Below are 19649 nucleotides of genomic sequence, written 5' to 3'. Positions count from 1 at the left end.
AACGATGTTCGTCCAACATGTTTGGAAGGTCTGAATGTAGGAAAGATGGAAGAACTTTCCCCAAAGTTTTTTAGAATCTTGTACTGCTCCCAAGACTCAGTCAATAGTGATCTGGCTAACAATGATGCCAGTGACCTCACTTTGCTGGCTCACAGATTTCCTCTCACAATGCCTACCCCACTACCCTATGCCATGGAGGCAGTGTGCCCCATTCTACTCGGTCCTGGCACAACTGGAGGCAGTGTTGGTGTTGTCTCAACAGCAGCCAGGGCTGAGGGGCACATGATTGGTGTAAAATTAGTCTGGAGACAGGAAGCGGAGGTATCCATGAAATGTGGTTGCAGCTGGTGTGGGAACTGTAGGTGTGGACCAAGTGTGACTCACTGGAGCTGTCTGCCCAGACAGACCAGATGGCCCAGGCTGCTCCCAATCATCCAGACATACAAGAGTGGAGTCCTCGCTGAAGACTTGATCCTGGTATGGAATGGAGGTGTCTTGAGTAGCAGATGGTGGTACTCTGGCCCAGAGTTTTGCATCTGATTCAAATGCAGACAATATGATATTAGAATCTGGTTTGTCCTCATATGTGTCTTTAGCTCCAGAAGGGACAACCTAAAAAAGTAAAATCAGAATAATAGAATGATTAGCCCTTTGTGTAATTTTCAATGTTTAACACGTGCAGGCTGATTTACACAGATGTAAGCTCCAGTGATGGTGTTGTAGAGATGTCCTGAAGTGCAAAACGTAATTTCTGAAGTGTACATTACATGTATCAGACATTTAACTCAACAGACTGGTGAGTAGATTACAGTACTAGACCATTCCAAGGCCTACTAGGCTAAAAACCATCAGACAAACTGCAGTTTAGCATAATAGCATAACCACCTTTGGTCATCATATGAACAGTGCAAAGTAACAATACTACTTATATTCAGCATGCCACAGAACATGATTGGAACTCTTTGATTCAACAGACTATGAATTATCTAAGCCATTACATCAATTCAATGGAGTAAAAAGAAGGTGACAACATACTAGGTCAACACAGCAAATGGCGTTTTGCTACATAGCATGAAATGGTTAATGACAAATGCATGACACTTTGACATATGTGCATGTATGGAAGAAAAGGGAGGTTGAGCAAGATCACACTGCATTACTGTTCTCCAGAGACTAAAAAGGACATCATGGGGGTCATTCTGACCTTGGCGGTCTTTTTGCAAGACCGCCGAGTTACCGCCGCGGTGAAGTCCGCCGACCGCGGCGGTATGCCGCTGTGCGCATTCTGACCGCTGGGAGCGTTCCGCCGGAAAACCGCCAGCAGCCACACTGGCGGTCGGCGGGAAAGTGGAGACTGGTCAACCTCCACCGCCACGCCAGCAGAACACCGCCCACAGAATTACGACCCACATTTCTGTGTGGCGGTCTTCTGTTGGCGGTCTTCTGTTGGCGGTCACCTCCCCATGGCTCCTGTCACCTCCCGGAGGACCAACGCACAAGGTAAGTTGATCGTCCGTGAGGGGAGGGGGTGGGGGGGTGTTGTGTGATGTGTGCGTGCATGGGGGTGTGCGTGTGAGTGTGTAGAGGGGGTGTGTGAGTGCGTGCATGCGGGCGGGGAGTGCTGCTGTGCCTATGGGCAATGTGTGTAGTTCGGCGGGTGCGCATGTCGGCATGTATGTGTGCGGGTATGTGTCCCCGTTGTGTATGTGTGTGTGTAGGGGGTGTGTATATGTGCATGTTGGGGGTGTGTGCATGTCGGGGTGCGTGTATGTGCATGTCGGGGTGGGGGTGGGGAGGGGGTTCGTACCACCTCTGGGGGGTGGCAGGGGGGTGGAGGGTGTGGGGGGAGGACTCGGGGGGGCAGTGGGGGGTGGGGGAGACCCCTATCAGTGTCAGGGAAGGAATTCCCTGGCCCCGATAGTGCCTACCGCCATGGTTCGCATGGCGGGTCCCGACCGCCAGAAACCGCGGCGGTAAGCAGGGTCATGATACCGTTGGCGGTCTTGGGTCGACCGCCGGACCGGAGTGCGCAGACTCCAGCCCGTCGGTCATGACCGCCGTGGCTGTCGGAGTGGGGAAGTGGCGGTCGGTCGCGGCGGTGACCGCCGCGGTCAGAATGAGGGCCCATGTTACTTGTAGTATTTGTAAACACCATTGACAATACTTCTTAAAATGTAAGCTAAACAGACCTATTTAAATATGTCCAATGAAAATGAACACACATTAAAAATATATACAAACATATGTGAATGAGGTAAACAGGTAAACAAAGAACTTACTATCACTATTCCTTTATGTGTAAATAGGTGGAGTTTGGAACCTGTTTCTTTAAGTGCAATAACATACATTGAAATAAAGCAAGGAACTAGGCAAATGCAAGGGATGATCCCTTGAGAACAACATTCATTCTGAAAAAATGTTTTGAGCGTAGTTAAAAAGAGAGATACAACCATGATGCTAGTAAGTTTGGTAAAATAAGTTATATTTGGTGAATCAAGTTTATATATATATGTTCGATAAAGGTCTTGCAACTTTTTGAACAGCTAACTTAAGAGCAAAATCTCCATTTGTGATTAGTGAGACAGTGCTAGGTTCAACTTACCACTCTCCACCACACCAGGGATTACTGTCAAGCTTTCAGGATGTAGGATCTGCAAGACATTCTAGTTCCATTGAAAGAGTTGTAAAGTGGGGCTGGGAGAACCACCACCAGTACTCTGGGCCTCCAGGTGACGCATGGAGGTCAGATAACTGACTCCCCCCTGCAGGCCATTTCACCTCTTCCTGATAGTTTCCTATGTGCACAGATTGTTCGATACAGCATTCACTCTGCCCACTATTTGGGACCATATTTGCCCTTTCTGAGATATGGTTATATTTTGTACTGGTGCTCCAAGCAATTGTGGCTCTACTCTATTGATTCCATTCACCATGACAGACAACTCTCCCTCTGTGAAGATTGTTGACTTGATGGTCTTTTCGGGTCCGTTGCCAGTGCGGATTAGTGGTAAGACTGTCAAGACTTAAATCAGGCCCTTAGTCTTGCCACGGAAGTCAAAATCTCTCATACGGGCAAGTTTGAAGATAGTATCTGCCGAAATCCTCTCAAAGCTTAATAGCTGCTTTACAAGGTCTCACTGAAGCCATTGGTGTTGGCTGCAAAAGCGCAGAGAAGGAGGAATTTGAATTTTATGGCTGATAAAAGCCTCACATTGGGAGTATGCATTTCTTGCCCTTGCCAACTCAAGGTTTCCACAGTCAAAGTTAGTCTTTTTTGTATAGCTCACAATTCTTCAAGGGAAAAGCCAGATCCTCTTTCAAAAAAAGTTGCATCAAAATCCAACACCTTTGTCACAAGGTTCAGATGAAGCTCTGCAGGTCTTGGCAGTTGAAATATTTTCTGGGTAGTTTCTCTTATCCACTTATGAGGCTCCCAGCACCCCAGGATAGCACTTGTAGTCTAAAACACATGACAGCAGATGCCAACAGCATCTCAAGCTGCAAAAGTATAACTTTCAAAATGCTAGTATTCCTACATATACATAAAAATATGAAAATACACCATTGAATTAGATTTGTAATACATATAGAAAACAACAGCTGAGCTATCTCTGTAACTTAAATAAGGGATTAACACATCGTGGTAGGCTTGGCGGTACAAAGGACTCTAGGCCGTATATATGTGTGAAAAGAAAGGGTTTTTAATTGTTTTTAGGAAGACGAAGTGGAAAAGAATGTTCGTATAAGGTAGAAACAAAAATGTCTGTTAGGAACAGTTCCACATAGGTTCTCCTTGTCTTAATGTCTCTGTCTTTTCTTCTCCTTTAGGTGCCTTGCGGATTATTGGATGGCGTCTCTTCCTCCAGTGGGACCAGAAAAACAAGAACACAGGAGCAAACAAAAAGGTAAGTGGCTTTGTGGGGCTCTGGTGCTGTTTAGTAGTGGAACCTGCAGGGGGGAAGGAAAAAGAGAGTGGTGTGTTACGGGTGAACAGGTATAGGAGTAGACCGGATAGTGAGGGAGTGGTGGGGATTTCTCTGAGGCATTTGTGTCAAGCTGCTTTTAGTGCTCAGCCCAGGATCTCGTCCTCCGTGGTTCTGTCCCCTGTGACCCCCCCTCAAACCCAACCCTCTCCTCTTTTCCACTACCCCCCCCTGTTCTTAATATTAGCTACTGAGTGCCGCCGCCCCGTAGCAAGGACCGTACCTTGTGAAGCCACAACCCTCCGGGGTCGTGGCGGAGCCTGCTGTCGTCTGTATCCTGATTTCCTGGTTCGTCGTGGTTCCGGCTTGCCGTCTTCTCCTCTGCTCCGTATTCAGCGTCTTCCTCTTGCGGCGTTCTCCGTTCGTTCGGCAGTAGATTCCTCTCTCCAGGGAACTCCTCCTCTTCCTTGAAGTCCTTCGTCCGTTTTAACTCCGACACGCGGAAATCCGGTGTCGGCAATTCTCGTGGCGTTCGTGCGTTTCCATGGAAACGCCCCAGGGATCCGGACGAGGCGCGCGAAAGGCGCCAGTCCGCAGAGTCGGAAGACGAGGTCGACGAGACCCGTCTATACTCCCCATCCCATGATCGGGACTGGTAGAGGACAGCAGAGTCGGGACACCGGGATAGAAAATCGTCAGGGCATTGTTGGGATCCAGATATGTGGCGGACCTGAAAGGTAAAAGGCTGGAGCTCAAGAAACCAACGCAAGACTCTCGAATTAGTGTCCTTATGTGAGGCCAACCACGTCAATGGGGCATGATCGGTGAAGAGGACAAAAGGCCTGCCCAAGAGATAATACTGCAAACATTCTATGGCCCATTTAATCGCTAGGCATTCCTTCTCGATAGCAGGATAGTGACACTCTCTGGGAAGAAGCTTTCTGCTAATGAAAACAATAGGATGTTCGTGACCCATCTCGTCGGGCTGAGAGAGAACGGCTCCGAGACCGACGTTGGAAGCGTCGGTGTTCAGGTGGAAGGGTTTGGAAAAATTCGGACACTGCAACACCGGTTCCGTCGTAAGGAATCGTTTAAGCATATGAAACCCCTCAAGCTGAGAGTCAGTAAAAAGGGGTAGTCTGGTGGGGTAGTGCTTTTTAAGAAGGTCGGTTAAGGGAGCTGCAATTGTGGAATATTGAGGAATGAATCTGCGGTAGTATCCTACCAACCCTAAAAAGGAACAAAGTTCTTTCTTGGTTTTGGGCACAGGTACTTGTAAGATGGCCTCAACTTTATCTTTTTGGGGTCGTAGGACCCCGTTACCAATAAGGTAACCGTGATAAGCAATTTGTGTTTGACCTAAAACGCATTTTTTTGGATTGGCCTTAAGGCCGGCCCCGGCTAAAGTGCAGAATACTTGGTCGAGATGATGTAAGTGTTCAGTCCATGAGTTGCTAAAAATTACGATATCATCCAGGTATGCTGCCGTGAACGCTTGGAATGGTTTTAAGAGCCGGTCCATCAAGCGTTGAAAGGTAGCAGGTGCTTCTTGAAGGCCAAAGGGAAGGACAGTGAAATGATAAAGACCAGACTGGGTTGCAAAGGCTGTCTTCTCTTTGTCTGAAGGGGCCTGGGGGATCTGCCAATAGCCTTTCATTAGGTCTAGAGTGGACATATAGCGGGCATTTCCTATTTTCTCCAGCACCTCGTCCACTCGTGGGATAGGATATGTGTCAAAAAGGGATATGTCGTTTAACCTCCGGAAGTCGATGCAAAACCGGATAGACCCATCCGGTTTTGGAATGAGAACAACCGGGGAGCACCAAGGGCTGGTGGACGGTTCAATAACCTTTAGGGCTAACATTTTCGCTATTTCTTCCTCAATGATATGCTTCCGTGCTTCGGGAATCCGGTAGGGCCGTAGGCGAATGGTTTGGCCCTCCAGTGTGCTAATATGGTGTTGAATCAGAGAAGTCCGGCCGGGAGTCTCTGAAAAAAAATTGGAATATTGTTGTAACAATGTGGATAACTGACTTTTTTCTATTCTGGAAAGAGAGTTGTTTATGCAGGGACTTACCCCCTGTTCTATGCTTGTGGTGGGATAAAGGTACAGGCCTAACCCAGTGTTCGGTGTTATTAGGAACCCAGTAGCAGAGAGGCTAGGAGTGTTTTCAGCTGTTTCTCATTTTTTTTGCAGATTAATATGATAGATTTGAGTCCTTTTTGGGTGTGTATTAATTTCAATAAGATAGGTGACGGGAGAAACTGCTTTTAATACGTGGTAGGGTCCTTGCCATTTAGCAAAGAGTTTATGTTCTGAAGTGGGTCGCATTATTAGAACCTGGTCGTTAGGTTGAAAAACCCGTAGTTTGGTACCCTGATCGTAATATGCTTTTTGATTTTCTTGTGCCTTCTCTAAATGCTTTCGTACATCTTCCCAAACAGTCTGCAAATGTGATTTTAACTTATGGATATACTCGAGTAGGGGTTTTTCTTCACTACCCTCTTCTTCCCACATTTCGGCTGCCATGTCAAGTAAGTTACGGGGTTGTCTTCCAAATACCAGTTCGAAAGGACTATGTCCAGTGGAAGATTGTTCATGAGTCCGGATAGCATAGAGAACCAGAGGCAGTTTCTGGTCCCAGTCTTTTCCGGAGTCATCTACTTTTTTTCTCAGTGAGGTTTTAATGGTGCGGTTATATCGTTCCACTAAACCGTCCGTTTGAGGATGGTATACTGCGGTTTTTACCTGAGTAATCCCTAGTGTTTTACATATCTGTTTCATAAGGGCCGATACAAAAGGAGTCCCCTGATCAGTTAGGATCTCTTGAGGAAAACCTACTCGGGAGAAAAAATTTTTCATGGCTTGGGTGACTGATTTTGTGGTTATACTGGTAAGAGGGATGGCCTCGGGATATCTGGTAGCGTAGTCAACCAAGACGAGTATATAAGTGTGCCCTTTAGATGATGGTAAGAGAGGGCCGACCAGATCCATACCTACGTGTCTAAATGGAGTGTCTATAATAGGTAGAGGTTGTAAAGGGGCCTTCCTCAAGGCTCCTGGGTCTACTAACTGACACCTAGGACATTGTGTACAGTATTTTCTGATCTGGGCATAAACTCCAGGCCAATAGAAGCGTCTCAATAAGTATTCTTCAGTTTTTTCTCGGCCGTAATGTCCACCCCCTGGTTGGTTATGGCCCAAAAATAGGACCTGAGTCCTGTAGACCTCTGGTACCACTAGTTGTTTCTTTTCTCCGTTTGAGGTCATAGTGACCCTATACAGCAGGTTTTTGTGAATTAGGAAATAGGGACCCACCTCCCAGGTAGATTCCGTTTTGGCATTCTTCCATGCATGTACGAGGGTAGGGTCCTCCTGCTGGCTCGTTCTGAAAGAGACGGAGACGTTGTCAATACTGGCTACCAGTCTCTCTGAGGAATTCTCAGGTCGGCCTGTTGAGTACTTTCGTTTCTGTTGTTCAGGTTTTCTTGTTTGGTCTAAGAGATCAGTGAACCGAGAATAATCTGTACCGATGACAAAATCTTCTATTAATTTGTCCATAATCCCTATGGGAAGGAAATCGTGATACTCCCCCCATTCTATTCTGACCAGTTCTAGGGGGTAGTTTGCTTTATCCCTGTTGATGCAACATATAGGAACCCACTGGCTCGGGGTCAGGCTTACTTGACTTACTAAATCTCTGCAGATAACTGATTGACTACAACCTGAGTCAATCAAGGCCTCTATTTATGTTCCATTTACCTTTATGGTCTGTTTGTACGTACAATTCCCTTTTCCAATACACAACACTCTACCCCGGGTGACCCCTATTTCCATAGGTTCTACCCCTTCGTTTTTCCTGGGACATCCTCTTGCAATGTGGCCCCATTCTCCGCAACTAAAGCATTGCGGTTGTTGCATGGGGCTGGATTCTCCGGCTCTAGGATATCCTGGGTCATCGGGAGTCCATCTGGGAGGAAATTTGAGGGGCCCTATGGCCGGTTTGCTTGGGTTCCTGGGGCCTAAAGTCTTAATATCCACAGACCGGTGATAGGCGCATGCCAGATCGACTGCCAGTTCTGTGTCTATCTTGGGATGCTGCCGAATCCAATTCCTGGTACTACTGGGAAGAGAGTCTAGGTATTGTTCCAGGATAACTACTTTAATGACGTCTTCTCGTCTGTCCCTAACGGGCCCAGCCATTTCAGACCTAAATCCTTAACCCTAAAATAAAAAGTACGGGGATCCTCGCTCTGTCCCCATTTCACTTTCCTAAATTTCATCCTATAATACTCGGTATCGTGGCCTACCCTTTCTAGAATACTTTTCTTAATATCCTTATACGGGGTAGTGCCACCGGGATTCACAGCCTGATAGGCTGTTTGAAGGATACCTGTCAGGAGGGGTGCGATATACTGGCTCCACCGTTCTTCAGGCCATTGAGCCGAAGAGACCACACGTTCAAAGTTTGTGAAGAAGGAGTCAGGATCTTCTCCTTCCTGGAACTTTTGTAGTATTGAGCTGGGAACGTTAGGGTGGACTTTGCTGGCTTCAATGGTGTCAGTTAGTTTCTGGAGCGCAGTCTCATATACCAGCTGGTTACCTGCCATAATGGTGGCTTGACTTTTCAGTGCTGTTTGAAGAGCCTCACGATCTTCTTTTGCCTCTCTTTGATGGGCCTCCCATACCAGTTGGAGGTGGCGCCGGCCCTCAGCCAATTGTTTGACCATATCCCCAGTGTGGGCTTCTCCCCATTTTGTCTGCCTATATGTACCGCCAGGGAACTTAATCCCACTTCTGACACCACTGTGGTAGGCTTGGCGGTACAAAGGACTCTGGGCCGTATATATGTGTGAAAAGAAAGGGTTTTTAATTGTTTTCAGGAAGACAAAGTGGAAAAGAATGTTCGTATAAGGTAGCAACAAAAATGTCTGTTAGGAACAGTTCCACATAGGTTCTCCTTGTCTTAATGTCTCTGTCTTTTCTTCTCCTTTAGGTGCCTTGCGGATTATTGGATGGTGTCTCTTCCTCCAGTGGGACCGGAAAAACAAGAACACAGGAGCAAACAAAAAGGTAAGTGGCTTTGTGGGGGAACGAGCAGGGGGAAGGAAAAAGAGAGTGGTGTGTTACGGTGAACAGGTATAGGAGTAGACCGGATAGTGAGGGAGTGGTGGGGGTTTCTCTGAGGCATTTGTGTCAAGGTGCTTTTAGTGCTTAGCCCAGGATCTCGTCCTCAGTGGTTCTGTCCCCTGTGACCCCCCCGTCTCAAACCCCACCCTCTCCTCTTTTCTACTACCCCCCCTGTTCTTAATATTAGCTACTGAGTGCCGCCGCCCCCATAGCAAGGACCGTACCTTGTGAAGCCACGACCCTCCGGGGTCGTGGCGGAGCCTGCTTTTGTCTGTATCCTGATTTCCTGGTTCGTCATGGTTCCGGCTTGCCATCTTCTCCTCTGCTCCGGATTCAGCGTCTTCCTCTTGCGGCCTTCTCCCTTCGTTCAACGGTAGATTCCTCTCTCCAGGGAACTCCTCCTCTTCCTTGAAGTCCTTCGTCCGTTTTAACTCCGACATGCGGAAATCCGGTGTCGGCGATTCCCGTGGCGTTTGTGCGTTTCCATGGAAACGCCCCAGGGATCCGGACGAGGTGCGCGAAAGGCGCCAGTCCGCAGAGTCGGAAGACGAGGTCGACGAGACCCGTCTACACACATTAATTGTATTTTAGCTTTTTCGTAATAGATCCAGATACCACCCTATTGAAGAAAAAAACTTTTGGAGGCTGGTCACTAGGAACATGCTACCATTAAATTCATACATGTTCCACTTTTAACTACCAGGCACCCTACCTTGTGGGCCACAAGATCTCGGTAGGGGTAAATTACTTTGGACCTGACTCACAAACTGCACTTTGTAGTATATTTTGTAGTACTACAAAACACTCTACAAATTCTAATTTACAAACTACATGTGGAGCTTGCACCTCCCCCGCCCTTTGTTTTTATGTGTGGACTTCTCCACCTGAAATGCAGAGTCTCTTTGCACATAAGTATATGTTTCAGTAGTAAATGTGGGTGGGACTAGATGAAGTAGTTGAAAAAAAGGTCCAGATTTACTTCTAAAGGGTAGGGGAATTGGGCAGAGTAACAAGGAGTTTAGGAAGGGTCTGGGAGCAGTTTAGAGAACAGTCACATACCCACAAAAGAGTAAGCCCGTTGATAGTCCCAAACTGCATTTCTAAAGTTAGTACTGCCCAAACCAAAATTAGCAGTAAGTCATATAACCCACATAGGCAAACACTGGTACTGGAGACCACTTCTCTAGAAAATAATGGAGGTGGGGACATTAAAAAAAACAACATAACAAATAATGTTAAATTAGAATTATATTCAAATGAATGAAAAATATACTGACTTTTAAATTAATGTTTTTATTATAATGCCATAAACTATATAGAACATAAAATACAAAAATAAGAATTAATTATAATTTTATTTTTCCAATTAAATGCATACATCGCTTCAAAACACTTTTTAACTGACCATTTTCTTTTATTTTAAGTTTAACAATTGAGTTTTATCTAAAATGTTACTTCATGGAAAGCGTATGAATAAATACTGGAAATATACACAAAATGCCTTCAACACTTGTAACCCACCAGGATTTAAAATGAGTGATTGTTGTGAACTCCACCACCTGTAGCCAGCAGAAGCACATTACAACAACCAATCACAGCCAGGCTTTTCACATTTTAAAGTAACAGACACAGCACACCTATTTTCCTGTCCTAACTAAGTCATAGACTTTGTTTGTGGGTTTGTCCCTTGTTTTAAGGAGGAATAATTTGTGAAGAAGGATAGAGAAGGTTTGCAAGTAAAGGATCAACATCTTTGTTATTTCTAGATACCACTTCTCTCCTGGTTCTTGACTGGATGCACCTAAAGTCTGTTCCCAGGCTATCCCAAACTATATGAAAACGATAGCTGCATTTCACTTTATGGCAATGTGACCTTTCCAGAGGGTCTCCTCTGATAAAGGTGTCACAGGCAGACATGTCACAATGCTTACAATAGGTCCTGAAATGTATCAACAGATGAGGACATCAGTTTACAGCAATGCCACAGTCATTGGTGGAAAGGCAATGGGTAGAAAGGAAATGCTATGCCTTTGCCCATTTCCCTTGTGTCCTAGGTACCAATGATTGCACTCATGTGGCACTTCTGCCTCCTCACTGAACAGCACACATTTTCTGCAACAGACAGTGCAGACAGTCCATCAACCAGTAGGTTTTCTGGGTTACAAGGTCCGCTTCACAAATGCCTTTCTTGGAAAAACCAACCACAGCTTCATTTTCTGCCAGCCACCTCTTGCTTATCATTTGGTTGCTGAAGATTTCAGTGACGTATGGCTTTTTGGTGAGTAACCTCATATTACACTGCCATTTGCTTCTTGGTTTGGAATCTCAGTTGATCAATGACATAATATCATTGAAAACAATATTGATTCATAAACATATGGCAAAAAATATGGTTCACCAAACTATTGCCATCCTATACTTAATTAACACAACACAGATATCAATGACCAAAATATCACTATTAAAACATTTATTTCTACTAATATAGAAACCACAAGCATTGGAAACAAAAATATTGTTACCTTTAAATAACTCTATAAAATGTCAGAATATTGAAATACACAAAATCAACTACACTAATAACATTAAAAGCAAAATCTTTGATTACATCCATTTTACTTTTAGCAACAAATACAATTTAAATCAACATAACTTTATAAATCATCTAACCACATTATTTCAATGTTATAACATTGAAATGAACTCTAAACAGATAAAATAAATACACATAAATTACAGTTAGATAACATTACAATACATGCAATAAATAATAATAATAAATACTTAATACAAATAATGTCATATCAAAAAGAAACATCGATAAATATAATAAACATAAAAATATATCCAGAATAACACATAAAAACAGAAAGATATATCAAATATTAAGAGTGAAACACTATTCAGCTTCCACCACAAAAGGTAATAAGTTATAAAAACAGTTCAACCTAAAGAAACACAAACCGATAAAAACAACTATAAAGAAAACTAAGAGCCCGATTATGAGTTTGGCGGATGGACAGCCAGACTGCTATATTTACAGTCCCAAGAAGACCGCTGGACCGGTGGTCTCCAGAGCTCCGTATTATGATGTATGCAGGCTGAACCGCCCGAACACCAAGACAAATGGCTCCCCGCCAGCTATGCGGAAGTCTGCAATCTTGCAGCTGCACATTCCAATGCCATCGTGGCCTTGGGGAACCACCAAGTGCATTACAAAAGCACAGTGGACGTCACCTTATGGTGGTTAGCTGACAGCAGTCGACTGCCACAGTACGCATTCAGCTAAGCAACAGACAAGTGCCCATTAGATGGATTGAAAAACAATACAGCTAACATACTTTGGCCCAGTGGACACGCCTGCATATCACACTATAAAACACACCCCTTCCCAAGCCATGATCCTTTAGCTCTCCATTGCAGCACAACAAGCCAGACACCAGAGGCTACTACTGTATACCACAGATAGATTAGCCACCCCTTTTTCACCATCCTATTTCACACCTTGCATGCACTTTTCCATTTACTCTTTATTTCACTTTCCCTGTAAAGTGAGTCTCTGTCATCCACTTTAATTTAGATCCATGTCACTTCCTAAAAATACCCGTTTTCTGAAGATGAGTTGAGAGTCATGGTGGATAAAATCATAAGAGCAGAGCCACAATTGTTTGGAGCCCAAGTCCAGCATACTTCTTTCAGTAAGAAAATGCTCATGTAGTGAAGGATCGTCAACAGAGTGAATGCTATAGGCACCACCCTGGGCACAACGGAGGATATAAGTAATAGGTGTAATGATCTAAGTTGGAAGGTTCATTCCCTGGCCTCTGGGTAACACCTGGAGTCCCTGAAGACTAGTAACGGTCCTCCAAGTGCCCTGGGAGGAGAAGGTATTTGCCATACTACACCCTGAGGGCTTGATGGGAATGGCTGAGGGAGCAGAGTCTGCTAAGTCACACCACAAAAACTGTCATAAATCCTCACTTTTCCTGTATGCTACTTTCCCAACATGCATTCCCAAAGTATTAGAGATGTAGATTGCCAATGTGTACTGTCCTTCGCTTCATCACATGCATCAATCACCATTATATGCCATTTGTTGGAATGGGGCCTATAACTGTTTCAACATCAAAAAATCATCCCAGGACCCATGGTATGTGCCAACATGTAAATGTATGGTCCCGCCTACCTGCAGTGTGGCAACAGGTTTGTAAGAATAAACATTTCTCAATAGTTGGGCAGTTGAGAGAGTGACATGACTACAATTACCAGGATGCTGTGTTCCTGTTCCTCAAACCAACAGGCCATACTGTGGTTTGCCAAATACACATGTGCCATCTTTCAATCCCATCCCTGGGAGTTAAAGATTTGTGTAGTGTGGGGAGTCACCAAGTGTCATGCCCACAACTACCAGGAGACCCTGTTTCTGTAACTCAAACCAGCAGGTCATACTGCACTTGTCTATGAGCCCTGTCTGCCATTTTTCAAATGATGTACTCTCCTCTGGGAGTTTAGCATTTGTACAGTGTTGGGAGCCAGCAAGTGACATGCTTACAACTACTAGGAGGCTTTGTTTCTGTAACTCAAAGCAACAGGCCATACTGCACTTGCCTAGATACCCTGTGTGCCATCTTTCAAATGATGTACCCTCCCCTGGGAGTTTAGCATTTGTGTAGTGTTGGGAGCCAGCAAGTGACATGTCTACAGCTACCAGGGGGCCCTGTTTCTGTAACTCAACCCAGTAGGCCATTCTGCACTTGCCCAGATACACCTGTGTGCAACCTCTCAAATGATGTGCCCTCCCTTGGGAGTTTAGCATTTGTGTGGTGTTGGGAGCCAGCAAATGACATGCCCACAACTATCAGGAGGCCCTTGTGAGAAAGTAGCCTCTTTCTAGCATAGATACCCCCATTTTTGTCCTGTTTGTGAGTGTGTTGGGAGCCAACAAGTTACATGCCTACAACTGCCAAGAGGCCCTATTTCTGTAACTCAAACCAACAGGCCACTCTGCACTTGCCCATAGATATCTGTGTGCCATCTATCAAATGATGCACCCCTGGGAATTTTGTATTTGTGTAGTGTTAGGGGCCAGCAAGTGGCCTGCCTATAGCAACCAGGAGGCTATGTTTCTGTAACTCAACCTAGCAGGCTATACCATACGTTCCCAAATATACATGTATGCCACCTCTCAAATTCAAAAGAATCTTTATTCATTTTTTTACAATCCATTAAAGAATTTAAAAATACAGTGTAAGTTAAAATACTCATACACAGCAGTACATTTCATTGCAACGATGTGCGCAAACAGCAATTTCAGATCAAGTGCAAATCCCTTGCAATTTTATAAATTATACGTGTCATGATTAGATTCGGAGGTGAATTTACACTAGTTACAGATAAACCGTTGTAAAATATATTGAAGTCCCAAGCTACACGCAAAGAATATACCAAAAATCACCATATAGAAGAGTTTATACCATCACAATAAATGAATGTGCAAAATAGCAATTTCATGTTAGTACCATCATTAAATCCCTTGGGGCCAGATGTAGCAAGCAGTTTGCACGTTGCATACAGCTAATTTTGCTGTTTGCGACGTGCAAAAAGCACTTTGCAATGCACAAACCTCGTTTTGCAATTCGGTAACCTGGTTACCGAATCGCAAAATGGGTTTGCGAGTCACAATTAGGAAGGGGTGTTCCCTTCCTAATTGCGAGCTGCAGTGCAATGCAGGATTGGTTTGTGACCACGAACGCGTTCGCAAACCAATCGCATTTTGCACCCTTGGCACTGTAAACATTTTTTCAGAGCAGGCAGTGGTCATATGGACCACTGCCTTCTCTGAAAAAATTAAACGAAAACGTTTAATTTTTCAATTTTGTAATGCATCTCGTTTTCCTTTAAGGAAAACGGGCTGCATTAAAAAAAAAAACACCTGCTTTATTAAAAAGCAGTCACGGACATGGTGGTCTGCTGTCCGCAGTTCACAGCCACCACCCCACCACACCATCACATCCCAGCCTACCAAGAAACACAAACACCCACATTCACACACACCCACAACAGACACCAACAAAATACATACCTATTTCAGTCACACACACACCAGCACCAAACTCAAACAGAGCCACATAAGACACAGGTACTTCCTCAACTTCCCAATCCCTAATCCCTACTGTACACCCTACCCATTTTCTCAAAGAAAGTTTCCTGATTGACTTTGCCCTTAACCCTGTGAAATCCCCCCTCCCAAACCCAAAGGGACTCTGCCCACAACCCAGCCCATCTCTTCCCATATCCAAGGGTTTCCTGATGACACCAGCCTTCCTGGACCCAGTGATACCCCACCCACACCCAAGAAGACACACACCCCTTCCAAAGCGAAGCTATTCCATCCCAAGACCAACCCTACTCATCCTAAACCTGACCCCACCCCACCCAAGGGTGATCATTGAGGTGCCTGGAATGCCCATTGCATGCCCCTCCCTGTAGAGGTTCTTGTGGCAGTAATTAGTGAAACAAGTATATGTGCACTGCAGTGTGCTAAGCACATGTTTTCATGGACTGGCCACTGGCCTTTACTCCATTTTTGGAGTTTTGTCAATAACGTTCATTTTACTGTTCTGCTACATATTGGTTCTGCCATTACTTTTGTACCTTGTTGGTGTTGATGGATAATTTGTGATGTATGACTACAGTTGTGTTTGTTTAACTCTGAGTGGTGAGCCATTTGATGTGGTAGTGAAGATCTGACTTTGGAAACAGTGCTGGAGTCATCCAGGACATGGGGATATGTTGGATGGATGGATGTGTATGATGTAACCCAAATGGGGTGGCATTGCATTGGGTGTTGATTCATATGGTAAGTATTTCATTTAGGCTTGGTCATTCTCAACATCTATACAGTAACTGGATAAGCCAAAGCTTGGGAACACAATGAATCGATGATCAGTGATGCCTCTCTGTTCTTCTCTAGCAAAAGCTCTACCTACCTGCCTAAGCCCTATGCCTTAAGTCTTTCTTTATTGCCCAGCGAATTAATTTGTTGGAAAGAATTTGTGATGGTGTATGAGGCCAGTGAGTAAAGTGTATCTAGTAAGAGCCTGATTTGATTTCAAGTTTGGTGTAAGGGAGACTCTGTGACAAATGAGCAAATACAATCTATATAGCCTATTCCTTACCCTGTAGTGCAGTGCATCATTTTTCCCACCGACAGGCAGACAGGATATACATCCCCATTTTATACATCAGATGTGTGACGTATCCAATATTGATTCATCTGCCTCTTTGGATTTAGGGTAGATACTCAGCAAAAGGGATTTGGGGAAGAGCAGGGCCATTGTAATTAAAGATCGATAATGGTCAGCTACAGCTGCCCCAGCTGCAGACAGTAGCGAAGTACTCTAAGCGCTGGCTAGCATGCCTCGAATAATTTGGCACAACAACTACTACTCCATCGTGCATAATGCCTTACTCATAAATGGGAGGTCATTAATTTTTATTTTTCCACTAAATGTGCCTGCTTAGTTAGTAGGAAAGCCTTTAAAAGAGAAAAAAATGAAATCACTTTTGTTTAATCTGGTGTTATTCGGCCTTAACTCTTTTCTAGCAGACAGTCAGTGCTTTTTTTATGGGAGGCATGTGTGGGTAAACAAATTAATAAGAGGCCTTCTGACACTCCTAATCATAATCACATCAAATTCCAATGTCCCTACGGGACCAGCATTGTAGTGCTGCTGTGCCACCCACTACCTGCTTTTGAAGAAGTGTTTTTTGAGAGCATTGTTTACAATTTGTCGTTTTATTCTTCTTTTTTCTCGATAAATCTACTCCTGCTTGATGACCACCACCAACTAGGACCCAGCACAGCAGTGCACAGCCCCCACACTCCTGACCAACACATCACCTGCACTGCTGCCAGCAGTCAGGGTCCCTGACTGCACCTGCTGGTGCACCCTCCCACTCCAAAAGGGCATTGTTTATTTGCATCCTGTAGCGGACAGACTGCATCGAGAGCTGGTTCACCAGGATTGAGCAGAGTCTGGACCAGCTCCGGACCTATACAGACAGTGTTCTCTTTTAGGCCCTTTTTTTAAAAAAATGTGGTGGGAGGGACTTGTAGGTGGAGAGGGTGGGGAGGAAGTTTGGATGGACTTTGGATGGACTTTGGATTTTTTGTTGGACTTTTTGGGGATTGGGTTATTAATTGTTCGGGGAGAGGGGTTGGACTGTTGTAGGTAGAGAGGAAGGGTTTTCTATTTGTAAATAGATAAAGGAGATACCTTTTTCTTCATATGTGCCTCAAATCTTTATTTTGGTGTTTTAGTTTGCACTGCTGCCTTTTAGTGTAGCTTGTTTTCTAATCTTCTAAAAATCAGGGTATGTCCTTTAGTTATATTCTTGCTCTGTTGCCCTCTGCAACTATATATTGGCTAGGAGGGAATGGCTGCCATTGCCAATTTTGCCTACAAAAACGTAGTATACACAGCCATGTTCTTCAGTAGGAATTAATTACTAACTAAACAAGTTCACTTCAATCCATAGTTCTTCTCTTATCTGAATAGATGAGACGAGAGAGTCTTCTTACTGCAGGGGTTTTCCTTAGGTGGAATCTTTAGGTGGTGGTAGTTAGTAGTAGTAGTAGTAGTAGTAGCAGAGAATTGGTGTGTCAAATATCATAACTTTAGGAAGACTGAGACCAGACTACCAGAATTACAGCATGAGACACACAACAAAGAAGGCCTAATAATATAATCAAGCACTATCACTTTCTTCTGAGCATTGGTGGGGAGCTATGAAACTAAACATAGGAAATGAAATCATGGGGTCAGGAGAAGTGGACGCAGACTCAAAAGTGGTTGGACCAGGTTAAGTGTTTACGGTACACACACACAAGGCATGAATGATGATGTTGAGGGGTTAATGTGGAATATTTGTTCAGGTAATAGAAGTTTGGAAGGTCATGCAGTGAGATGGTATTGCTTTTACCACATCTTCCCCAGCAGTGTGGTGGGAGGGACTTGTTGTGGGTGGAGAGGGTGGGGAGGAAGTTTGGATGGACTTTGGATGGACTTTGGATGGTGAATAAGTTTTGGTGTAAAATTAAGTCTCACCTCAATAAATCACACAGCCCAGGGGAAGAGGGCTAGGGGCTCAACGAATGAATGGGAAAGAGGATTTGGGGAAGGTGTGACAAAGATAAACACTACACAAAAGAAACCATGACAATATTTATTGGGGCGCTGAGCAGCACACCATCATCAATCTGTTGTGGAAGACAATGAAGGGCTAAGTATGACACAGTTCAGTTAAATACATTGCAAACAGTCCTTTTGCCCCAGAGATATGCCCAGATATGATATCCTAAAAGTTATGTCTTCTTGTTTTAAAAATTACAAATTATGGAAGATTGAAGTTATTCCACCCAGTTTTAACAATTATCATTGTTAAAAGGCAAATGATGCAGTATTGGCAATTTGGGCGATGCATCTCCATTCTTAATGGAATGTTTGTCACTTTTAGGTGCCTGACTGAGCCTGTCCGGTAGGTAAGCTGAAGTCTTGAGCTTTCTCTAAGTTTTCTTCATGCAGGAGAGAACTAGAAGAAGGCCTGCATGATAAAAACAGTAGCTGTATTATAGAGTAAAAGAGAAGGACAATGCAGGAAGCAAGGTAAGCTTCATGAGGAGTCAGGAGCGTACCAATAAGCCTCAGAGGCAAAGCAAGAATATCAGAGGCATTTCACGTTTGAACCAGCAATGTAGCAAACATATACTTGGCAGCACTTCCAAATCAGAGCATCTCAATCCAGTTCAAAGAGCTGAGTGAGTACTAAGCCTCAGAGTCTTCGCCAACATCATGGTTTCTCTTTGAAATTGATAACTTTCTCCTTCTAGTTTTTGAGGTACTCCCGCCCTGAGTCCTTCCATCCTCCTGCTCTAGATTCTGTGTAACTTGGTTCTATTCCCAAACCAAACATGGTAGATCTGTGAGGTGAATTGCTGTGGAAGAAAAAATAGAGAAACAGAACTGGAGTACTGTGTGTAGATTTGTGTTTAGTAATTAAAGTTGCTGGTCTGTTCTGAGGGACCAGAAAAAGGACTTGAACCTGCAGGTAAAGTTCACTAAGTTTGAAAGTCCAATCACATTCAGGAAAATAAGATCACCCATCGGCCCCCAAACATTGTAAATCATAGAAAACAAGCTTACAAATGTGTTGGACTTCCTCTCTCCCTCACTGTCAACCACCATATACATCAGTCACCACTCAAAAAATCATAATCATATATCACCACTCATTGGTGCAATGGTCATTTAGTAGTTACCTCTTCCAGTCCAAGCACAGTGGTTGAACAAAATATCTCCTCTTTGTTGGTATCAACACATGGCAATTTGGCATTAGCACTGGCAGTCTTTTAATCAATGACCTTCTAGGGCAGCCCTGCTAGGTGATGTAAAAAAATAACATATGGAATAACATGTTAGGGAGGCAAGCATCGTCTACAATGTCTTGCAGGGTAGGTGGTGGCTTCTACACTGCACACAGGGCCAACCTCAAGCAACTGGTCACCTCACCGAGCCACTCCGCATGCCACACTC

The sequence above is a fragment of the Pleurodeles waltl genome, chromosome 8 (genome assembly GCF_031143425.1).
Source record: "Pleurodeles waltl isolate 20211129_DDA chromosome 8, aPleWal1.hap1.20221129, whole genome shotgun sequence".
Classification (NCBI taxonomy): Eukaryota; Metazoa; Chordata; class Amphibia; order Caudata; family Salamandridae; genus Pleurodeles; species Pleurodeles waltl.
The sequence above is the reverse complement of the archived record's forward strand: the minus strand, read 5'-3'. Positions refer to the sequence as shown.